Source organism: Synchiropus splendidus, chromosome 5, assembly GCF_027744825.2.
Source record: "Synchiropus splendidus isolate RoL2022-P1 chromosome 5, RoL_Sspl_1.0, whole genome shotgun sequence".
NCBI lineage: Eukaryota > Metazoa > Chordata > Actinopteri > Syngnathiformes > Callionymidae > Synchiropus > Synchiropus splendidus.
In genome coordinates, this window is record NC_071338.1 from 27,022,990 (window position 1) to 27,045,180 (window position 22,191).

Genomic DNA, 22,191 nt, shown 5'->3' on the forward strand with positions numbered 1-22,191 from the left:
TGAAATAACCCTTTTTTCTTCATTTCCATTACTGTACTCTTTCCATCTGTGTTCGCCGTCAACTAGGACTTGCATGAACAAAGAACAGAAAGTCAGTATGTGTTTGTGTGTCTGCCCGTGTGTTGCGTTAGAAAAAGGCACACGTGTCGTCCACTTGTGTCGGGCTCTGAGATTGCAGGGCATTAATCAGAGAGCACCTGCTCAAAGATCAGCGGGGTCAGTCGCTCACTTCATTTCGCTGCCAATTTCCTCTTTTGTATCACCACTTGAGTCATCAGTGTCGTATGAAACCCATTCAGGAAGTGTTGCCTGGACTCATTACGGTATGTAAATAAGGAGAGGGCAGTTCTAAAGAGCTGCATGTTAATTTGCTATTGATATCAACAAAATGAAAATAATGAATGACACAAAAAAAAGCTATTTGAAATGGAAATAAACAAAATGAAATATTTTTCTTTCTTTTTTTTTTTTACAATATATCATTTCTTGAATAAATAATCATAGAAGAGAGTGCAAACACAAATGTGTAATAAGACAATATAATAGTACAATGAAATAGTGAAGTATTGCCATGACCAAGATATACTGAAACTATGACAAAATATGAACAAAAAATACACAATAGACAGCCGTCATTTCAATCTGGGCTATATATAAGATATACTGAAACTATGACAAAATATGAACAAAAATACACAATAGACAGCCGTCATTTCAATCTGTGCTATATATAAGATATACTGAAACTATGACAAAATATGAACAAAAATACACAATAGACAGCCGTCATTTCAATCTGTGCTATATATAAGATATACTGAAACTATGACAAAATATGAACAAAAAATACACAATAGACAACCGTCATTTCAATCTGTGCTAGATATAAGATATACTGAAACTATGACAAAATATGAACAAAAATACACAATAGACAGCCGTCATTTCAATCTGTGCTAGATATAAGATATACTGAAACTATGACAAAATATGAACAAAAATACACAATAGACAGCCGTCATTTCAATCTGTGCTAGATATAAGATATACTGAAACTATGACAAAATATGAACAAAAATACACAATAGACAGCCGTCATTTCAATCTGTGCTATATATAAGATATACTGAAACTATGACAAAATATGAACAAAAATACACAATAGACAGCCGTCATTTCAATCTGTGCTAGATATAAGATATACTGAAACTATGACAAAATATGAACAAAAATACACAATAGACAGCCGTCATTTCAATCTGTGCTAGATATAAGATATACTGAAACTATGACAAAATATGAACAAAAATACACAATAGACAGCCGTCATTTCAATCTGTGCTATATATAATTACATTACATGTATATATTCTGTACATATGAACATAATGTTGAGTTAATATAATTATCAATGTTGATATGGATGGACTCAACAATACATATAGTGAAACGCTGTTGTGAAAACTATCACATTCCTGTGAGTTCAGCATCAACTAGCATATTCCTGTTTACAGAGGCACTGGAGTACCTCCATGTTTTAACTGCAACTGGAGGCGTGGAGGGGAAAAAAAGTATATTTTCTTTGGGGATATAAAATTGACAATCAACATCAGCCTACTAACAAGGCAGGAAAGAGAACGAAGGCGGTTGAAATAAAAGAATAATAGGACGAGGTCAGAAAAGGGCCAGAGAAGAAAGGAAGGACAGGGGAGAGGAAATAGTGGAAACAAATGAATAAATGCATGGGGCACCAAATGAAAAGATGGAGGGGAGTGAAGAAAAGGGGTTAGAGTCATCAGTGGAAGATTTTTATTGTCTGGACACAGGAGATGCACACAAAAGCACTGGCAAGATTCAATTAAGTATCATACGCAGTGACCTTATTGCCATGGTTACGGAACAGTGGAAAATATTAATCAAGCTTGCACTTGGATCCGGGAGAAGGATGGTGGATGGAAAGATAAGGCAATAAGAGTGAGACGGAGTGAGGCAGGGATAGAAAAGGGCAATGGCTGTCCGTGTTTGATTTTGCTGTAATCCATGGAATAGCAGCGGTCACAAATCCTCCCCTATAGTGTTCATCTGACCCTGATGCACAAAGTACGGATGTGAGTCGCAAGCATTGCTGTTGGCCTTATAGTCATGCCATTACGGTAGTAATAATCCAAGAAGACACTTTCAAAATTCATTTGTTGTCTCATTAAAGTAACAAAAACAGAACCTGTTTCATCTGAATGAGCCGTGAGATTAAATGAGACAAATATTTGGAGTCTTATTGTCGTACGTCAAAAGAACTGAACATATTCTTGGACGGAGATGAGGAATAATTCCTCTGCTTCTTTATTTTCTTTATCATTTATCCATTTGTTTCCATTTTGCATAACATAAAAAATATAAAATAAGAAATCTGAATGTCATTTGATTTATGTCTACTGTTTTATTCTTATATTGTGGGATTAAGTGTTCACACATCCAGAGAGAAAACAGAGTGGAAACGGTTGCTCGCAGTGGAATGAACGCTTCTCAAGTCTTTTAAGGGTAAACTGACACATCCCATCAACACGGCTTGCATATCGTTAGAGAGCACCAGAGAAAAATGATGATCGCTTTCAATCATATTCCATTATGATGTACCTCTCAGTCACATTTCGCTGCTCACTGCAGAGGGGGGAAAGTTGAACATGGTAGTGTTTGATGAAGCTGTAGAGTGTTTGCTCGCTGTCTGCAGGGACTGTCTTGAAAACAATCTATCTGAAACTCCCCCACTGAGCAAAATGTTAAATAAACAAAGGAAAGGATAAACAAAATCCGTTCATTTCGGTGTCACGCAGAAGAAAGCTAACATTTTCAGCGCCGCGATTGAGGAAAGTAGGTGGCGGACCGAACACAACCACCATTTAAACTTTGCACGCGTGGTGCCGTTTGTTTTTTTTTTGCTCTCAAAATAGCTGATTATAACAATACTTTCAACAGAAATATATTTCTTGCGTGGTGTTTTGGATGAGTGGCATGAGAAGGCGGCTGGCTGATCAGACTTGAGCATGAACAGTGTGAGACTGCTCCACTGCCTTGAAGTTATTAGACAGAAATCAAACAGATAAAGACAGTCATTGAATAGAGAGGAATTACATCTTCATTCAACAATTCAAGAGTTACGGAACATGAAGTTACAAGGGTGCTTGGAAATTGGTGCAACCGGCGAGCTAGCAAGTCCCACTGTGGACAGAAAAAAGTGCCTTAAGAATAAAGCATGTGCAGTAATCATTCTGTCACTGGACGGGCTGCTGAACCATGCAAAATCAATCCATACAACACTGACATAACGTCCTTTAAATAGCTGTAGAAACACTGCTTTTGGAGGGACTTTATACAATACTGCATTTTAAAAGTAAAAAAGATCAAGAGATCAGACGGGCAGTAAAATAAATTTATTAGAAAAGACTGAGCCACAGTGTCTCACTGGAGCATTAAACTTAACTTATTTACTTCAACAAAACATGCAAATTTTCAGCAAAAAATGAAAAGCAAAATGCTTAACATTTTCATATAAATATACAGTGGCGGGATAAAATATAATGCAGAGTTGACACCAGGGTATTTTCTCATATTTAATGAGTGTAAATGTCAAAACACTACGATAATATTAAAGTATGAATGACTAAATACACTCTACTTGACTATCCTCCTTGACATGACTTATATTTACTGATGTAAACAAAATGTTACATTAGTTATTTTAAATCAGCTGCAATGTTGCACTTAAATCTCAAATAAAGTCCACCATATTAACTAAGGACAGAGTGACTTCCTTCCTGAAGGAATCATGAAGGAACACGAGGTAGAATTGTCGCCCCATCTTTAATTCTTTGTATTTAATTTCATCACTTCCTGCTCTTCAAACAATGAAGTTAATCCTTCCAAACATGTACTAAGAGAAAGATGGTACACAATTCAAACAGGTGAGCACATCACTATGACTATTTGTGTGTCCGCAGTAGAGCAGGAACAACGTATTGGGGTCGATTTTGGCTTCATCTACTTCTGCCTCTCACTCTGATTCCAAGTGTCCAAAAAAAAAAATTCCTGGATCACAGAGGAAAAGCCCACATAGAATGGAGAGTGAGACACCGGCTGCGTTGTAGCAGGGTGAGGAGAGCGGCTGTTAAAGCGCCTGATGTGACCATGACCACTTCCAGAAACAATTTAATTCCACAGCTTCAGCCATCTCCAGCTGATCTACTCCTCCAAGGTCATTAACTGTGCCACAGAAGGTCACATGATTAATGAGTGACAGACCCTCCGGTGCAATAACGTGTATGAATGTGGCCCATTAATTAGACGGGGGGCCAGAGAGAATGAATTGCCAGGGACAGCTTGGCCCCCTCACAACCCTGTCCTTCCCAGAACTCATTTTTCATGCTCACCCACACAAACGGGCACCTACTGCCGTTCACATCAGTCCAAGCCGTGCACGTCAAGCCAGAATAAAAAGGGCCTCAGTGAGAATATTTCATCTGTTTACTCGCATCTTTATCAGTCAAAAGCTAAAACCGCGTTTCTTCCAGACCAAAACAAGTCACGACCAAGGCTGAAGAGCAGAGATCTCACCAGGAAAAGATTTACATAGGTGACCAGTGTCACTTGTCAGAAACTCTGAGCTTGCTTCTTTCAGAGGGACCTTTGTGAGTTGACTGCAGTCAGCTGATACATCAGTGCTGGTAAAAACAAGTATGTTACTTAAATATGCTTCCGAATTCGACTGATGACTTATTGGCTATTTCAATGAATGTTGAAGAGACATTTGAGGCCTCAGCTTTATGTTTACTAGCTTGGACAGGTGGACTGATTCAACAGCATGTAAGACTTGCAGTTCATGTTTGGTTAGCTACACAGTAATTACAATTTAGAATAGCTATCTTGAGAGAAAAACAGCTAATCTTGAGATGAAGGTCAAAGGTCAGCCTTGATATCTTTCAAATGATATGCGTTTGAATGCCTGTGGCGGCACGGTGCTGCCGCACATGTGCTGCTGCCGCTGCTCTGAGGTTTATCCGGGTATCAAACATCAGAACGCTGTGTTGCTGCTCTTCCCCTCCTGGAGAATGATAAGCACTCGGCATTACTGAGGCCAATCTCCAGGAGGAAATGAAACATTCTGCTGCCACAGACCAGCTTTATTAGAAGACAACAAGTCCGGACTTTCAGGATATACAGATGAGGAGCTTTAATTGATGCTGTGGCCAACTGTCAACAAGGTCTCACAGCTGGGAGAAACTTCGACAGCGCTCCTTCGCAAACTGTACTTATCCTCAACCAAAGCCAATTAGGATAAGTCCATTTCTGAGAGTGCAGTTGTTGAATTGAAACCCTCACAGCCCTCTGTTTCATTTTCTCTACTGCCAACAAACGTAATGGCTGTTAAGCATATTGGCCAATAATATAAGGACGCTCTACATCCAGCACATGCATTTGAGTTGTAGCTTCAGGGGTCAAAGGAATAAGGATGCACTCTGACATGGTGCCAACACATTTTCCATTCTGTGAATAAGTTTCACTTCCCATAAGACACCTGGGCCGCCGTCTCAGAGTTAGATCCTAGTTAAAGAAATAAAAAGTGACAGGCAAAGACACATTTACTTCACGCAAAACAGGATAAGAGGAAATATAAATAATAACGATGAGATATTTTTGTCGCCATAATTATATTTTTATTTTATGAATTCTAGGTCACATACATCTTGTTTACCGCTATGAATATGGAGGAATAATAACTTGATAACAAACATAATTTAAAAAAAGGTACGACAGATGTTGTTTACCACTCAGAAATGAGGAGATGGAAATAATGAAAAAAATAATTGCTTGCATCTTATCAAACATTCACAGAACCCTTTGACCCCTTCTGAATAAAGCGTCTCTCTGGAGATTTGACACACATCTTTCAGCGCAGATCTGAAGACACCCACGAATGTTGTTTGCCCTCTGATATATTTTTAATATTCAGATCATATCAAATATGTCCTCTCTCAATAATTGATCTATCTATCCGCTGGCATGCTGAGCTTTGGTGATGGCGGTGCCGCGCCTGTTTCCTTCAGCAAGATGAAGAGAAGTTCGGCTCTGGACGTGGGACGCCCTTCGGACAATAGGAAGCATTTAAATTGAAGCCACCTTCTGTCCACCACAGAACGAACGCTATTTGAAGGGCTGTGTTGATGCAACATATAAAAGACGAGTGTACGTGTCCGAAAAAAAAACTATTTCAATCAAATATTCTGCTCTGTTTTCCATTTTAAATGGAAGGCTTAGTGTTTATTTGGGCAACATGAAGTGATATTTTTTTTTAAATGTGTCTATGTCTATATGACAAAGATTAAACAGCACAGTATTTCATTTCACAACTAAAACTGGGAAGTTGGACCAGGATTTTGGTTATATTGTGACCCAAATTACTATTCAAATGGAAAAATTAACCAGAAGTATGAGCTATAATTGGTATCGATACAGAAGACAAAAACACGTTTATGAAACACATATACAGGAAAATAGAATAAGCAGCAAATAGGTAAACAAGTGTAGAATGTTTGTGAAAATAGAAATACATTTTCTTTTTTAAAAATTAAACTACCAAAATCACTTTTTTACTGTTATTTTTTGCATAATTGTTCATGCATGTATGATGAAAAATGATTATGCATTTTATGCGTCCAAACATCCAATGCTTTCAGTCAAAACATTATCATCTGTTTCAAATATTAAACCATGCCACCACATGTTAATTTAAAATAAGTTTCGAGTCCAATCTGAGCAGAGATGCACCACTTGTGACACAATGAGAAATGCATTCCTGAAAACTTCAAGAACAAAGGCAACAGTGTTTTATGTGCAGACGGAAAATGGTCGGACAATTTCGAGTCGCATCATTTGTTGTGCAAGAAGAGCTGAAGACAAAACAATATTATTTGAGAAGGAATGATTCACAATACAATCATATCACAGTCTGGATGTTTTTCTTTCTGTCTTTCGACCAACAGCATCACCAGTGGTGGCTCATTTCCTTAGTGCGAGGGGTTTCCGCCCTCCATCACAGACTTCGTGGGGGCACGCTGGAGAGAATGTGAGATGGAGGGAAGGAGCCATGTATAAGAGGGAAATCATGCTGGGAGAAACGAAATCTTCCATGTGCAGAAGCAGAGTGGCTAGAGGACATTTCACGCTAATGGCGGCCGGGCCAATTGAAATGACTGCAACGCTGCATGATTTGAAGGTCAGGAGACAGCGGATTATATTCCAGTGGTGGTGAAGAGGGATTGGAGGAGTAGAACAGAGCCTCTCCGTACCGCCCGCCCCTCTTCTGCGTCTGAATTATTGCAGCCAGGGCTGACTAAACGTAGCGTCAAGCCTCAAACCCATTACTCCTGGACACATCATCCTTCTCCGCCAGCCAACAATACATTTGCTTTGTTCTGGAAATTCTTTGACTCTGATGAGGCTGAATTATAACACCATAATGACCAGGGAAAATCTTTATGGCAGAAGAAGTGAGAAACGTTTGACAGGCGTCAAGGGATTGAGACAATAAAGGAAAAATCATCCTTGTGGGTCATCATCCCTATATAGAGCGTTTTATCTCACACCAATATTCAAAATATCTCGGTTAAAAATCCAAACATAAATAGCCGAAAGCTTCCACCTTTGTTTGGAAGGTGAATGTCATTGGAAAAACAGGCAAAAATGAAACTGAATCACAAGACAATAATGTTTCATATTTGAAGGTGTGATACAAAACAAAGCGTTGTAGGAACCGGAAAATAAAGACGTGTATGATGCACTGCACTTCATTTGCAGTCAGCTATATTTTAGTCATGTATTCCAGGAGGAGGCTGCGTTGGAGTCCACAAGGAAAGTGGCGTGGGAGACCCTGTACCGATCACCAGCCCATAACCAGCAGAGACAGCAACTCTCACAGGTGGACCAGTCACCATTTAACCTCTGCATGTGTCGGGCTGCGGGGCGACATCTGAGTGCACGGAGGAGCCCCACACTAACAGAGGAGAAGCCTTCACTCACAAAGGATCCAGGTTTCCCCCGAAGCCCAGGATTGCCTCAAGTCGGACTCCAACCAGACTCAGCTTGCTAAGTGACATGAACAAATACTACACATGACGCTCGGTGGGGGTGGCTCATTACATTTTGAAATAATTATTGGTATTACACCGCCTTCTATTCAGCACTGGTCCAGAGAATTTTTCTTCTTTCTTTCCTGGCCAGCAGTGTTTTGTGGACAGAGTCAGACAGTGATGGTGCCAAAGGTCAGCAGGGAGAGATACAGCTGCTGGTAAAACTCGACAGGATGTACAGCCCGGTCAATTCTGGCGTTTTCCAGTGTCGGGACCATGTTAAGATGTTAAAGCTGGCATTAATCCAGGATTTTAGGAGTTAAATTTGTCAGAGTATCATGTCAAGGACGAGATCTTAGTCCGGGTTTTATCGCACAGCAGTCACAACGACAGTGTGGATTACAGCGCTACATATTTCTAAGTCACATCCCAAAACCAGAAAATAAAAATGCTTCAATGGGAGGCGGATCAGAAGGTTTCACTAGAAGCAACTTACAGTTTTGAGAGAGAAACTCAGCTACATAGGCGACAAGAACCAAACAGAGTCTGACTGAGAAACAGTTTTATGTTTCTAGCTGGTCATTAAAATAACCGCACCAGGTTATTGGGCTCTTAAGTGGAAGCTTGGAGCAGTTTCGCCTGATGGCGTTGGTTACCTCCCTGTCAGGCTCAAGCTGCAGCGCCACAATCAAAAACACAAGGCCACTTTACTGCAGAGGAAACGTGATGATTTCATGATTGATAACTGGCTAAAAATGCTGCTCTTGATTTGCTTTTTTTTTTTAAATAAAGTGAAACTGTGAAATCAGTGACACAACGGTGGCAAGAGCAGCATAGTGTTTATCAATGAAAAGAGAGGGGTTGTCCAACACCGACCCGCTCAACATGACCTCCTCAGCTCAACATGTCAAACTAAAAATTTAAAGAAAGACTGATAATGTGATGGAAGATAAGACATGGAAGTCGGAACATGAATGGGCTTGAAAATTCCAAAACAAATATTCAGCTATAATAATATAATAATAACAATATTGCACCAATTGTATACAGAAATCTAAGACGATTATTTTGACTATTATAATATACAAATATATATGTTCACCACAAAAATCCTGGCATGCAATCGCAGGCACGGGTCAAGGTTTAGGACCAGAGCTTGGGCTTAGGGAGCTTGTTGGGAAGATGGAACATATTAGTGGCAATGTGCAGAGTGATAAATCTGCCTGTCGAGTTCAGTACCCGACTTATCATCTGACATATGAAAAATGCCACTAGAAGCTGCAGAGAAAAGAGAGGAAATTAAATGTGAGGGGGGAATTCTGTTTTACTCCTGAGCATCGCCGACTAACATGCCTGTGAACACAGATGTGGAAGTGAGAGTGCACCTATGTCTTGCTTCTGCACGTCATATACAGGAGTACTATCATTGTGTAGCAAGCCGCATGACAGATAAGATATACGTGTGAATTACTGAGCAATATTACAAAGTTAAATAGATCAGAATAAACAAGTTGCTTGCCTGCTTTATAGCAAGTTGCTTTATTTAAATGAAGAAGATTCCAGCTCATGAACAAGCCCTGTTCCATTTGTTTTGTTGTTATTGAAAGCATAGCTTTTTATGTCCTGATCTAGTGTCACAAACTGTCCTTCGTCTGATGCAAGTTGCTGAAGTGATCAGTCTGAGAGTACATGATGTACCTATGGAAACAGTCTGGAAATCATTTCTGTGTCTATATATATCATAATGTGAACATACTGAAAAAATTACAGATCAGCCACAATGAGACAAAAAAGTATTCTATATTATATACAACATTTATTTGTGCTCAGCTCACCAAGGTGAAAAGAACATACTGTTAACATACAGTGTGGACGACAAACTCAACCCCATCAGAGTCAATACCAGCGTGAGTCCCACCCTCATCACGCTGAAGCATATTTGGTATTTCAACACCTGCCCCAGAGCCACGTCAGCTCCGCCAGTGGTCAGATACCTCTCCAATCAAGCCTGGACCAGCTTCCAATAATTGCCAGAGAAAAAAAAATGAAATCAGCACTTATTAACACCGAGAGAGTTGCTCTGCATGTCGTTGGGGCCTACGTGTGACTGTGAGTCAGTAAGTGAGTGAGTTAGTGAGAGGGAGTCCAAATGGATTTCAGCCCGGGAATAAATCACTGTCGCCACAGAAACAGGCCGACAGCTGTGATGGATGGCTAAAATTTTTGTGTTGATGTCTTTAGTATTGCTGACAATTTGGTAGTCCTGGCTTTCCCACTTTTGTTTTGCTTGTGTGAGGCTGGACCCGGCAAATGCTAGCGTGGGTGAGTACGACACACCTCCTGGGTTTTTTAGCTACCATGGTTTGTAGTCACAAAAGGCACTAAAAATATAGAAAAATAAAAAATAAAATAAAATTCCCCCCAAAAATGTGTGTGTATATATATCTATATCAATATAGATAGATAGATAGATAGATAGATAGATAGATAGATAGATAGATAGATAGATAGATAGATAGATAGATAGATAGATAGATAGATAGATAGATAGATAGATAGATAGATATTTATTTAATAAAAAAGTTACTTTGATGTAGTTAAGAAGCAAATGCTGTATATATAATAAAATAATGAACATCAAACAACCTGCTTGAATCTATACAACAAAAATAAAAGAATAATAAAAAAAACACTTAAATTAAATTACATTTGAAAAAAGGCAAAAGACAAAATTGTAAACATTATAAAAGCCAAAATTTACTGCTCCAAACAAAATGATATAAAGATGCATACCATTAAAAATAAAGTGTTTAAACGTCATAGACATTGTGTCAAATGAATGTGTGTGTGTCTGTGAGAGAGGGAGAGAGTGACATGGGCATGTGTGTGTGAACAAGTACAGACTATGGGCACATGGTATTTTTGCACCTGTGTACTCTGAGCCCTCATTGGCTGCTTCGTGACCACGTGACATGTGACAAAGTGAGGTGTTTTTGCTGATCAATAGGTACCATTTTGGCTTCACCACTCACTTGTTTCTCTCAGCCAAGTTAGGTAAGTCCAAAAGAACTTAGTTCCACAGCTCTCTCGCAAACACCTCAGACAGAGCACACTAAGTCAACAACGGCGTTTAAAAATAACCAGCATATGGCCCGCCGCACATAAAATCTATAAGCATCAAGTTATGTAAACACAAGAGCCAGACTTGAGTTGGGCCGCCAGACGCCAGCCCCCCCGCATCTATCCACTCTCACCTGGCAGGATCAAACCAGAGCTCACTTCCCACAAACTTACCACAATCAATACTAGCTAAACAAACCAGTCACAAGCTCACTTCCACGATCCAAAAGGGAAAGAAAAAAAAAAAGATTTACTGACCTTACACTGTCTTTTTTTTCCCTTTCTTTACACGCGTCCAATCCCCTCTTTTCCTCCTGCTGGTCCTTGTCCTTTAAACCTCTAGTCTCTCAGTAAGTCATGCAAGAGCTGCTTCCTGCTCCTGCTCTGCCCTACGCCACTGTATTAGTCTGATTTCACACTCTGCAGCCGAGCCTCCTGTCCTGAAGGGGACGGTGCTTATTTAGAAGCCGGCGTGCACTACCTGAGCTTGTAGGCAGCTGTTTAAAGCACGAGGTAACATCCAGGGTGCATAATACCCCTATTCCTTACACACACATGCTCTCTCTCCCTCTCACACACACACACACACTCGCAGCTCACTAGATAGGCACACACAGACACAAACGTGCACAGAAGTGAAACACACGTGCAAGCAGTCTGCCAGAGGTCTCTCTACCTTTGCTGGGATGGCAGTCAGTGTGAGAACACACAACAGTGTGATGGGCTTGCTGCTCCGTTCTGTCTTCTTCTCTCTAAGTGTTTAGAAGACAATTTCAACAAGGGATTGCTCCCAATCTACTAGGGTGATCCACATGGATGAGTTATAATATGCTTGCCACTCACTCCCTCTCTCCTGCACCCCCTCGCTTTGATTCCCTCTCTCATTTTTTGTCTCACTCTCTCTCTCAGGCTTGTTGTTTTAGCTTAATATCCAGCCGTCACTGCTCTCAGTTCACCAGGGAAGCCGTCCCTTTTCTCCCTGTTTATTCCTCTCCAGCCTGGATGTGCAGAAGATGAGGCCGGAGACCGACTCCACCTGAATGCGGATTAGTGAAATGCATTATTTATTGCAAAGCTGCATTTATTTATTTTTTTTTTTCTGATATGTTGGTGGACATGGGGGGGGGAGGGCAAGCAGCGGTGGATGCATCGGCAACGGAGGGGTGTGTTTATGTCATGTGTGTGTTTGAGGGAGGCAGGGGTGGATGGAGAATATGGGGTGGAGGGTGAGGGGGGTGTCAGGAGCAGAGGTCTGAAAGAAGGCGAAAAGCAAACATGCAATATGGTTTTAATTTATTTATTTATTCAAAGACTGCTTTTTTCCTTATCATTCATGGTGATAACTGGTGACCGTCCCAAATCAATCTGATGCTCTTTCAAACATAAATAAATATAGAGACCGATGACACTCAGCCCAGACCTTATAAAACCTCTGTAAATGTGAACTTAAAACTTTTTTATTGTCTGCGTTCATTCATGTACTAATTTATGTATTGTCACTAAATTTCATGCATAATGTCATCTATTATTAACATTATTATGGACCATTTTTTGACATTATTATTGTTAAAATTACAAAAATACATGTATTTATAGTTCATAAAAATAATTAAGTCAGTGTCAGCACACACACACACACACACACACACACACACACACACACACACACACACACACAAAATAAAAACAAAAGATTTTCCATTTTAATAGCAATTGTACGTGTGTTTGTCAATAATTTCAATGTGTGTTTTTATTATTATTATTCGTAATAATTCATTTATTTAATTATGTATTTTTGAGTACTATTGACACCAATATTTTTGAAATTCTTAATGATATATCCAAAATTCCCATCTTGTTCTTGCACTGTTATAAACACAAACATTGTTTTTCATACACATTTTCCACACACACATCAGGAAAACTGACTTGCACACACACATGATCATCACACAGATAAAAGCTGAGACAAGTCCCACACACACACACCTTCACACAGTGGATTTTTATTTAAAAATATATTAATAAATCTAAACATGTTCAAGTTATACACTTCAATTAAATTTATGAAGATATTTATGAATCTAAACACATTCTTCAATTAGTATATTTATGCAAAAAACAAAATAAATCAGTTCCATATTACAAAGAGTACGTAAAGTTTGGGATTTAAAGAATAGAACACTTCAAAATTGTCTCTCAACATGACATGAGCAGTGACACACAATAAAGTAGGAGGTAAAGGAAAAGGGCACTGGATCATTTCAACAAATCAACTCATGAATCATCTTCTCCAAGCAAACTACCATGTGTAAAGTATTACTTTCAAATAATCGGCCCGAATAAACGCTGCTACTCTGAGGTGCTGTTGGACCAGCAGGGTCAAACAAGTGAGTTGAGAGAGGTGGCAGAGAGGGGGCTGGAAATGACTAGCCCCCACAGTCAGACACAACTGTGGTCAACAGGCCGTTGCTTGTGCGGACCCATGGGGCATCTGGCCAGGCAGGAGTCACAACGACATCATCGAATACGCCAGAAGCAGAGCCACAGTAGCTCGAGCCACAATTATTTAGTTTAGGGAAGATGGACAAATTATGTAAATAATAATAAAAAAAACACCTTCGATCGAGAATAGAAATGTCACATTCAATTGTGCCTGTTCCAAACTTTTTTTTTGCATAGTGATAAATATTTTTTGCAATTGTATGGTACAATATTCTCTTTTTCACCAGTATAATAAACAATTTTAAATTAATGTTCAACACAAGAGGAGACTTCTCATCATTTGAAATGTCTGCTAGCCATCACTGACACACGTACACAAGGTCAACTATCTTTATCCCCCGGGATCAATGTGGACCTGAACTACAGGATGTCCATCGACTCTAGTACCTGAAAAAGGAAATGATACGTTCTCAGAAATTAAAGCCATTAAAGCCAAAGCAGAAGTGGAAAATGACTAACTTGGCAGTAAAAGACCATCTCCATCTTTATAATACCGCCATAATCGTGACACTTTCTGAAACATTTCTTTTAAGACTTAGTGATAAAAAATGAATTTCATCTCCCTCTCTGAAACGTCTAAAAATAAGACAGTGAGGGAATGAGAGTGAAAGTCAGAGAACGACGGGAGAGAGCAACTCACCACACCACCAGCATTAAGACACGTACACCGTCCACTCAGATGAAATGCGTATCTTATTTGAGCTGAACACGTCAATGCCACACTGGGGCTTGAACATCCCTGATACCAATAACAAAAAAAGACACTGAGATGTAGTTTTAACCACTTGTGGTAAATGTCTACATATGAGAATTATTAAGATTAAAAAAATGAAAACAGTACATGGAATTTAGCACATTTTAACTACATTTTTATTGTATTTACAATGTATGGTATAAATTTGAAATATATATTAAAATAATTTCACCACTTCCACAATAAGTTTTCCGTGATATTTTACTTATTTCTGTTTCTTTCATAATATAACATGGCTTAACTGTAAATACATAAGAGACAAAAAAGAAATGCACAGTGCAACAAAATAACAAAAAAAAAAAAACTACTCAAAGCTAGTACTACATATGACACAGGGGGCAGCATCACCCACAGTACTATAGCATCAACTAAAACTACAGCAAAACTGCACGAGAGAATGCTTCAAAACACCATTGAACAGAAAACAATGCCTGAGCAAAACATGTGCAGCAAACATCTGGCTGTACGACAGTCACATTAGCAAGTAGCAACATTAGCAGACAGCCACAGCTGCAACAGGAGTGGAACGCAAACAACTGCATTGCCAGCCGCAATAAATAACTATTTGTACAACTGGCCCCAGATCAGCAGCCAAAATGAAGTTACAGCAGCTTAACTTTTATTTTTTTTATCTCATAATCAGTGTTCCACAGAGAAACATTGGTGACCAAGGCTATGACCACGAGATAACTAAAACTGTCGCAGCTGAAGAATATCTGAGATTCCTCCATCACTGGAACTGAAAATGTGCCCTTTCTGAATAACTTTATTTTCTATTATTAATAGCGCTGAATTATTACTCATTTCCATCTTAAAATGGAGTGTCTTAATTCACATGTGAAGTACTCATCAAGGCTGCTCAGGAGGAATGAATGTGGAAGGGTAAATTGTATTTGCTTAAATACAAAGGCATGAATTAAAAATGCGTTTCAATGATGAAATATGACTTGTAGTTTCAAAAAGATCATTTCTCTGTGGGAAAAAAAGTCTTTTCAAAAGCAGAGATTTTCTGTCTTCTTACGTATCTTTGCAATAAAACATCATCTGCAGATATATTTTCCTGAGCAGGCACGTAAAACGACACGCCCCACTGTCTCTCCTTGAGGTCTTTATTTTTACATTTTTTTTTTGAACAATGGTGAACTCTAATTCCCATGATCACCCTTGAAAGCGTGACCTTGTGCTGTGTGACGGGAGATAGCCGCACCATGAAGACAGGACGCCACTTATCATCAAGAGACGAGGTGGCTGTTTAATTTCACACCACCGGTGGCTAAAACCCCTGTTAGTGTACAATGGTGGCTACGCCGAGGGAGCAGATGTCCTCATGGGTGAGGGAGGGGGTGAGGGAGGGGAGAGGTGGCGCTGGACAGGGCGACCAAAAAATGCATAAATCAGTAGGTTTTCTTAAAATGTTTTGTTTTGTTTACATTACTAAGGGTGTGCAGCATGTGAAAGTGAACAGCGATGTCACCACTTCTTAAGTGTTTTTATTTTCATTCATATTATTATGACCAGTATGTTCACAGGACCCTTCCACCGTGTCATTATCTCTGCCTCCAGTTTTATTTTACTGTCCCGCATTGATGTTATTCCCGGCACAAGTAAGCAGACTTGTGTTCTGATCTGCATATTTGATACACATTGACGCACAGCAAAAAACATCACTCATAATTAGACGTGTACTAGTCCATGAGATTGTTCACCAGCACCTGGTGAACAGCCGCGATGTCAGCGAGTCCTCAGACACCTCCGAGGCCAGCGTTACTGAGAGACCAATTGGTTTGTGAAGAGCTTTCCATTGTCTGCAGTGATGAACTTGAGCTCTGGCCCCCAACCCTGCAGACCCCTGTCTAATCCACAGCACCCCTGGGTCACTGCACGGCCCCTCCCCTTCCACGTTTTACTCACACACACACACACACATACACGTACAAACAAACGGATGCTGTTTTTAAAAAACCACCCAACATGAGCAGAGTGACCAACATGGCTGATGCAAGACGGAATAATGAGCAGGCAAGAAAATGGCTTCCCGCTCAAACGCGGCGGATTGTCAAATCGTGGAGAGAAAGGTCAGCTCTCATCTCAAGGCACCCCAGTCCCCGGTCTTCTATCTGGCCCATTTTGTCTGGGGTTTTTTTCTCTCCTCCCTTCCCTATTGTTGTCGTCTTGTATCCATCGCCAGCAACTCACTGGTCACTCCATGATCAAAATTCTCCAGCATTTTATGAACTGAAAGACGCTAGGAAGAGACGATCTCATGCATCCAGCGATCAGAAAATTAGACAATAAGCAATCTAGTCCCCAATTTTAAAAGCTAATGGAAATAAAAAATAACTGTGATATTCCACACAGCTGTGCAGGAAAACAACTCCCATCATTCTCAATATGATTTTTAAATTCCCCCATGAGGACAAAATATATTCACTTTCCCCCTCATCTGCTCTCACGGCATCATTTTTCTGCACTTTCCCTTCAGGTTAGCTCACAACAGCATGTTGCAAAACCGGCTTATTGACAGGATTTCCATTTGCAGAATGTCAAGTTAGAAAAGTTAGAAAATTAAAATTGCAGTCTCTACGATATATACTTTGGAAAGCATTGCAGTATGGATTTTGAAGTTGTTTGATACATCAACGAAAGATTTGGAGCAAAAATCATTAAGTGAGTCACAAAAAACACACACACACACACACACCAAGGCCTTCAATGAAATCTGAAATCTAATATTGTGCTCTAAATCTATTGATGCAAAGTAGATAAAAATACTGTCTGATGCCACCGTCACATGAAAACCACTCAAGGCATATAATATCTGGATGGTATCTGAAGTAAAGTAGTGTTTATCAAAATATCAATCACACAAAACATCTGCAAAATTAAAGTTTAAAATCAAAATACAGTCAGATAAAAGCAATTTAACCGAGATATTCAACACTAAATGTCCGCTGACCAGGTTGATCATATTTAATAGATCTGCAACAAAATGTCACATAAAAGCAGTTTTTTCATTTTTATGAATGTCACAAAGATCAAAATGTTCTAGGTATTCAGGTCGGGGTGAGGTGGGCTCTTTGGGGACGGAGCCTGTAAAATCAGAAAATCACTCCATCTAGAAGATGAATGACATGTTGCGGAGTTCATTGCCTTTTCGTCTCGAGTGAGTGGCCGGTGCAGCAGTGGGCCTGGCTGGCTCGAGTGGAGGTGACGACTGATGTGGATGGTTGCAGGCCGATAATGAAGCAGCGGCCGGGACTTCGGCCATTTTCTTTACAGACTTATTGCCCTGCTGTGTAAGGGCACGCTGCCAAAAATGGCTAATAATCTGGTCTCATTGGAAGCTGTGGTCCGGCCTCCACTGTGTCTGTGCAGCAGAAATGGTCAGTACTTTGCGAGGATGAAGCTCTCCTCACATGAAACGAAACCTTCATGTTTTCACTGTTTAACTCAAGGACCACTGTCAGACTTTCCTGTGCTCCTTTCCTTTCATTTACCTTTTCCTGGGGGAATTAGCTAGACACATGTAAAGCTGCCTTTATTCACTAGCTTAACGCTGACAGACATTTTCATGTCATACGTGACGATGATTCAGTCACTCTTGGACGGTGACACCATTCAAACCGCTTCAAGCAGAGGTGCCTTCTACAGCAGGTGCATTTCTCCACAACAGCCAAGGGAGACTTGAAAAAACAAAAATTAATAAATGCCTCATTATGACTCATAACTCAGATATTAGCTACTTGGGATTCCACCTTAGGATTCTGTCAATGTGGCTGGTGATGAAAACATATTGCTTCACAATAGCAAGGCTGTTTTTTCAAGGAGCTCCTAAACCAGGAGAGTGTGGACACTTTTTTTAATATCATAATTATATTGTATGTCCTTGAACAAAATTCTTCAATTTGAATAGTACACTGGTGGGTAAATATTGAAGTCAAATTGTCATAAAAAATATATATATATTTCTATCCCAGCAATGTAAAAAAAGGAACGGAAACAAGCTTTGAGATCAGCAGTTTAAAGCTGATCGATCGAGTTGAGATTCAAATAACACTGACAAAAAGAACTAATTTGAAAAGTACATTGGTGGGTAAATATTAAAGTCAAATTGTCATAAATATATATATATATATATTTCTATCCCAGCAATGTAAAAAAAGGAACAGAAACAAGCTTTGAGATCAGCAGTTTAAAGCTGATCGATCAAGTTGAGATTCAAATAACACTGTCAAAAAGAACTAATTTGAATAGTACATTGGTGGGTAAATATTAAAGTCAAATTGTCATAAATATAAATATATATATATATATATTTCGATCCCAGCAATGTAAAAAAAAGGAACAGAAACAAGCTTTGAGATCAGCAGTTTAAAGCTGATCGATCGAGTTGACATTCAAATAAAACTGTCAAAAAGAACTAATTTGAATAGTACATTGGTGGGTAAATATTAAAGTCAAATTGTCATAAAAATATGTATATATATTTCTATCCCAGCAATGTAAAAAAAGGAACAGAAACTAGCTTTGAGCTCAGCAGTTTAAAGCTGATCGATCGAGTTGAGATTCAAATAACACTGTCAAAAAGAACATCCCTGACAGATAAAATGAGTCAGTTCACTTCAAACCCACCATCAATGTTTGTACCTGCCTGGCAAGAAACACAACACATTTAAATATGGAGATAGAGTTTATCAAAATGACAGGCAATTAGATTGCAGATGACCAGGGCTTTTCATGCTAAATGAGAGTCATTGGAGTTCTGGGAGCCATACGTGCTATAAAAGCGACTTCTGCAGCTCCATTTCAGCTCCTGGACAGCCCTAAATTAAATGTCTTCATAGTCCATTAGGCTAAACAGCCCGAGGAAAGAACTTTGTCTCACCACAGAAAATGACTGTAAACTCAAGCAATCATGCCGCCAATCAATTATGCATGAATTATATTTTCCATGGACTGTGTAAAATGTCTTATGTTAATTTCCTCATATTATACCAGCCATTAGGTTATATGCCCATCATCTAAATGAGTGTTTTCCAAAAGATTTATCAGCCTTATGGTGTAAAGTGGAATGAAAACACTGGTTGAGTTGTTCTGCAGCCATAAAAGAAACGCTACCGTGGAGGGCAGGGGGTTTTTCAACTGCCCGGGAGCCCTTGAGCATGTAACTGATCTAAAATATACAGGTGGCTGAATCATCACTTGCCATATCTGTTGTCACCGTGCGGAGGTTAAGGAACATAAACGCAAGATCAATGAAAAAAGTGGTCATAAATGTGTGATGACAAATTAATAAACACTTTATTTAAGAGCAATATAACAAGGAAGCAGCCGGAGAATAATTACATTTTCACTTGATATGAACAGCCAATAACTTTAGTGGGTTCACGCTACAGTTATTTCTTATGCCAGTCCAACTTTACACAGTTTATTCAATTTTAAATTTCATACTATCCAAACTTCTAAATGTCCTGCAGCAAGAGTCTATAGTTTGCGAGCTACCACATGAATTTCGACTCACACAATAAAATTAGTCAATGACACTTCCACCTCTATACGAATCACAATTTCCAGGCCATCTTCTCGGGTTTTCCAAATCAAGAACTTTGGCGTAAGAAACAACTTTACAGCATTATTGTGTTTACATTGCTTTACCCTGCCCAAAAAGGTGACCCTACCCACCATGTGAAAACGCCTCCAGTAAATGTTAAAGGTGACCACACAACCCCAGAGAAAAGTTTATCAAATCAAATGGAGCGCAATGTTTTGGGTTTTTTTTGTTTTTTTTTAACACGAGTCATTTCATATGTATTTCTCAATATGCAGCAGGTCTGATGATAGTTTATTCCAAAGTATTTTCAGCGAGGACGCTGCGTCCGTCAAACCCGATCGCTAACTGATAGATGGACAAAAAGGTAGAAGTCAGGGGGAAGGCAGACGGAGAGGTCAGAGTGGGAGGGTGGGTGACATTGACCCAGACTGCTTTGCTTCAAGATTGTTGAAGCATGGGAAAGCAAAATCCCCGAGGTCCCTGCGGTGGTCCACTTCTCTGATAATGACCCGCTCAGACCATGATAGCATGTGACAAGTATTGGCAGGATTTCCTGACCAATGTCAGAGGGGCGTCAATAATTGGCGACTGTGTTAATCTACTGGTGTGTTTCCTCTCTATCGAGCAGTGATGGGCCGATCAATACCAACGTATTGATACTTCAAAACCGCAGAGAACTCATTTAGTATTGACTGGAAAACATTTACAGAGTAAAACAGAAGAGGGGTGAGTCATGCTTTTCATCATTATTCATCGCAAGTTATTTCAAGGGAGCAATATTGAGTCTGCAATTAAATCGGAAGAAATGAGATCAAGATGTCTGTTATCAAAATATTTTGAGCCTCATGATGGATTTAATATCTGTCCATCATGAAGAACCACTTTAAGACTATTCATCTGATCTCAGCCCTTGAATGTACACTTATTATTTCCATTTTACAGCAGACGTGAATGGATGAAAATGATTTAATGGCAGGCATTAAAAGGCCTCTTGTTACAAACTGGCCATTCTCTTTTCTGTTACATGGAATATGATCCATTGACTCCGAGTGTTCCTCGTGCCGCTGCTGCATCTGAGCTGTGAATACAGCATATACAAAATTATCAAGCGAATAAAAACACAACACTGAGCTTACATTTGGCCTCTCACAGCAGACACACAGACTTCATATTACCATCATATTATCATCTTTAAACCCAGAACTCCTTCCTCGTAATTGCCGATATTATGAAACCGAAATATTGAATTACACTGAAAGAGTCAGTAATTTCACCGAGGTCAAATCAACAGGCGTCAGTTCTGAGAGCTGATAAGAACACTGTCGCACAATAATGCTTTTTTTTTTTTTACTTAATGATGACAAAGTGTTCCATCATAGAGATGTGTTTATCTCCATCAGGTTGGGGGCTTATTCTTTTATTACATTCAGCGTAGCCACGATTGTTTTGGCTCACAAAAGTGTCCAATAAAAACAGTGTCACTTTGGCAGGACTGTTCGAGAAAGGCTCAAAGAACAATAACACTGACTGTATATAAAACACAGGATACTTATGTGAAATATTCTCTTCTAAAATGTAACCCTGAAAATAAATAAGATTCATTTATTTCCTATAAATAATGAAATCCGTTCTGGAAAATGACTATGTATTACATTAAAAAAAAATATTAAAGAGCTGTTTAGTTTACAGAGTTGAAACTGAAATTGAGGGACGTATAAATGTGACATTCTCTAATATTAAGGTTTGCGTGTTTGTGACTGACGAACTAGAATACATGTAGTAACTACAATAGTTTCAGATCAGTTCTACTTAAGAAGCGTGGTCATGAAGACTGTGAGTTTTACTACCATAGAATAAAATAACCCAGTCAAAAGTCTGCGAGTCACTTCCGCACTCTCTATTTAAAGTGATAACTCCAGGAAAGTTAACTTTCCTCATTTAACTAGAATCAGAATTCTTCAAGTCGCCCCATCCTCTCACACCTCTCAGTAACAGTATTATACGTTGCGCAGATAATCTATTGGAAGAAAATTTCGGTTCAACTTCTATTCCAATAATCTTGATTTTGACAGAGCCTGTCACATTATAAAGTCTGAACGTTGTTACAAGAATTGCAAATGATTCCTGTGATTGAATTTCAT

The 22,191-nt window shown here is 39.3% G+C and overlaps 1 protein-coding gene across 3 annotated transcripts in view; it reads right to left on the reverse strand.

Annotated features, from left to right (window-relative positions):
• The window catches only part of zfhx3b (zinc finger homeobox 3b), a 309,986-nt gene that overhangs the window by 182,766 nt on the left and 105,029 nt on the right, over window positions 1–22,191 (reverse strand). The window contains exon 1 of one of the 3 annotated variants that reach the window (XM_053864697.1): window positions 11,499–11,715. The exons of the other annotated variants lie outside the window; for them this stretch is intronic. The gene's annotated coding sequence lies outside the window, so the exon portion shown is untranslated. Of the gene's footprint in view, window positions 1–11,498; window positions 11,716–22,191 lie in introns of those variants that run through there. 3 annotated transcript variants of the gene reach the window in all.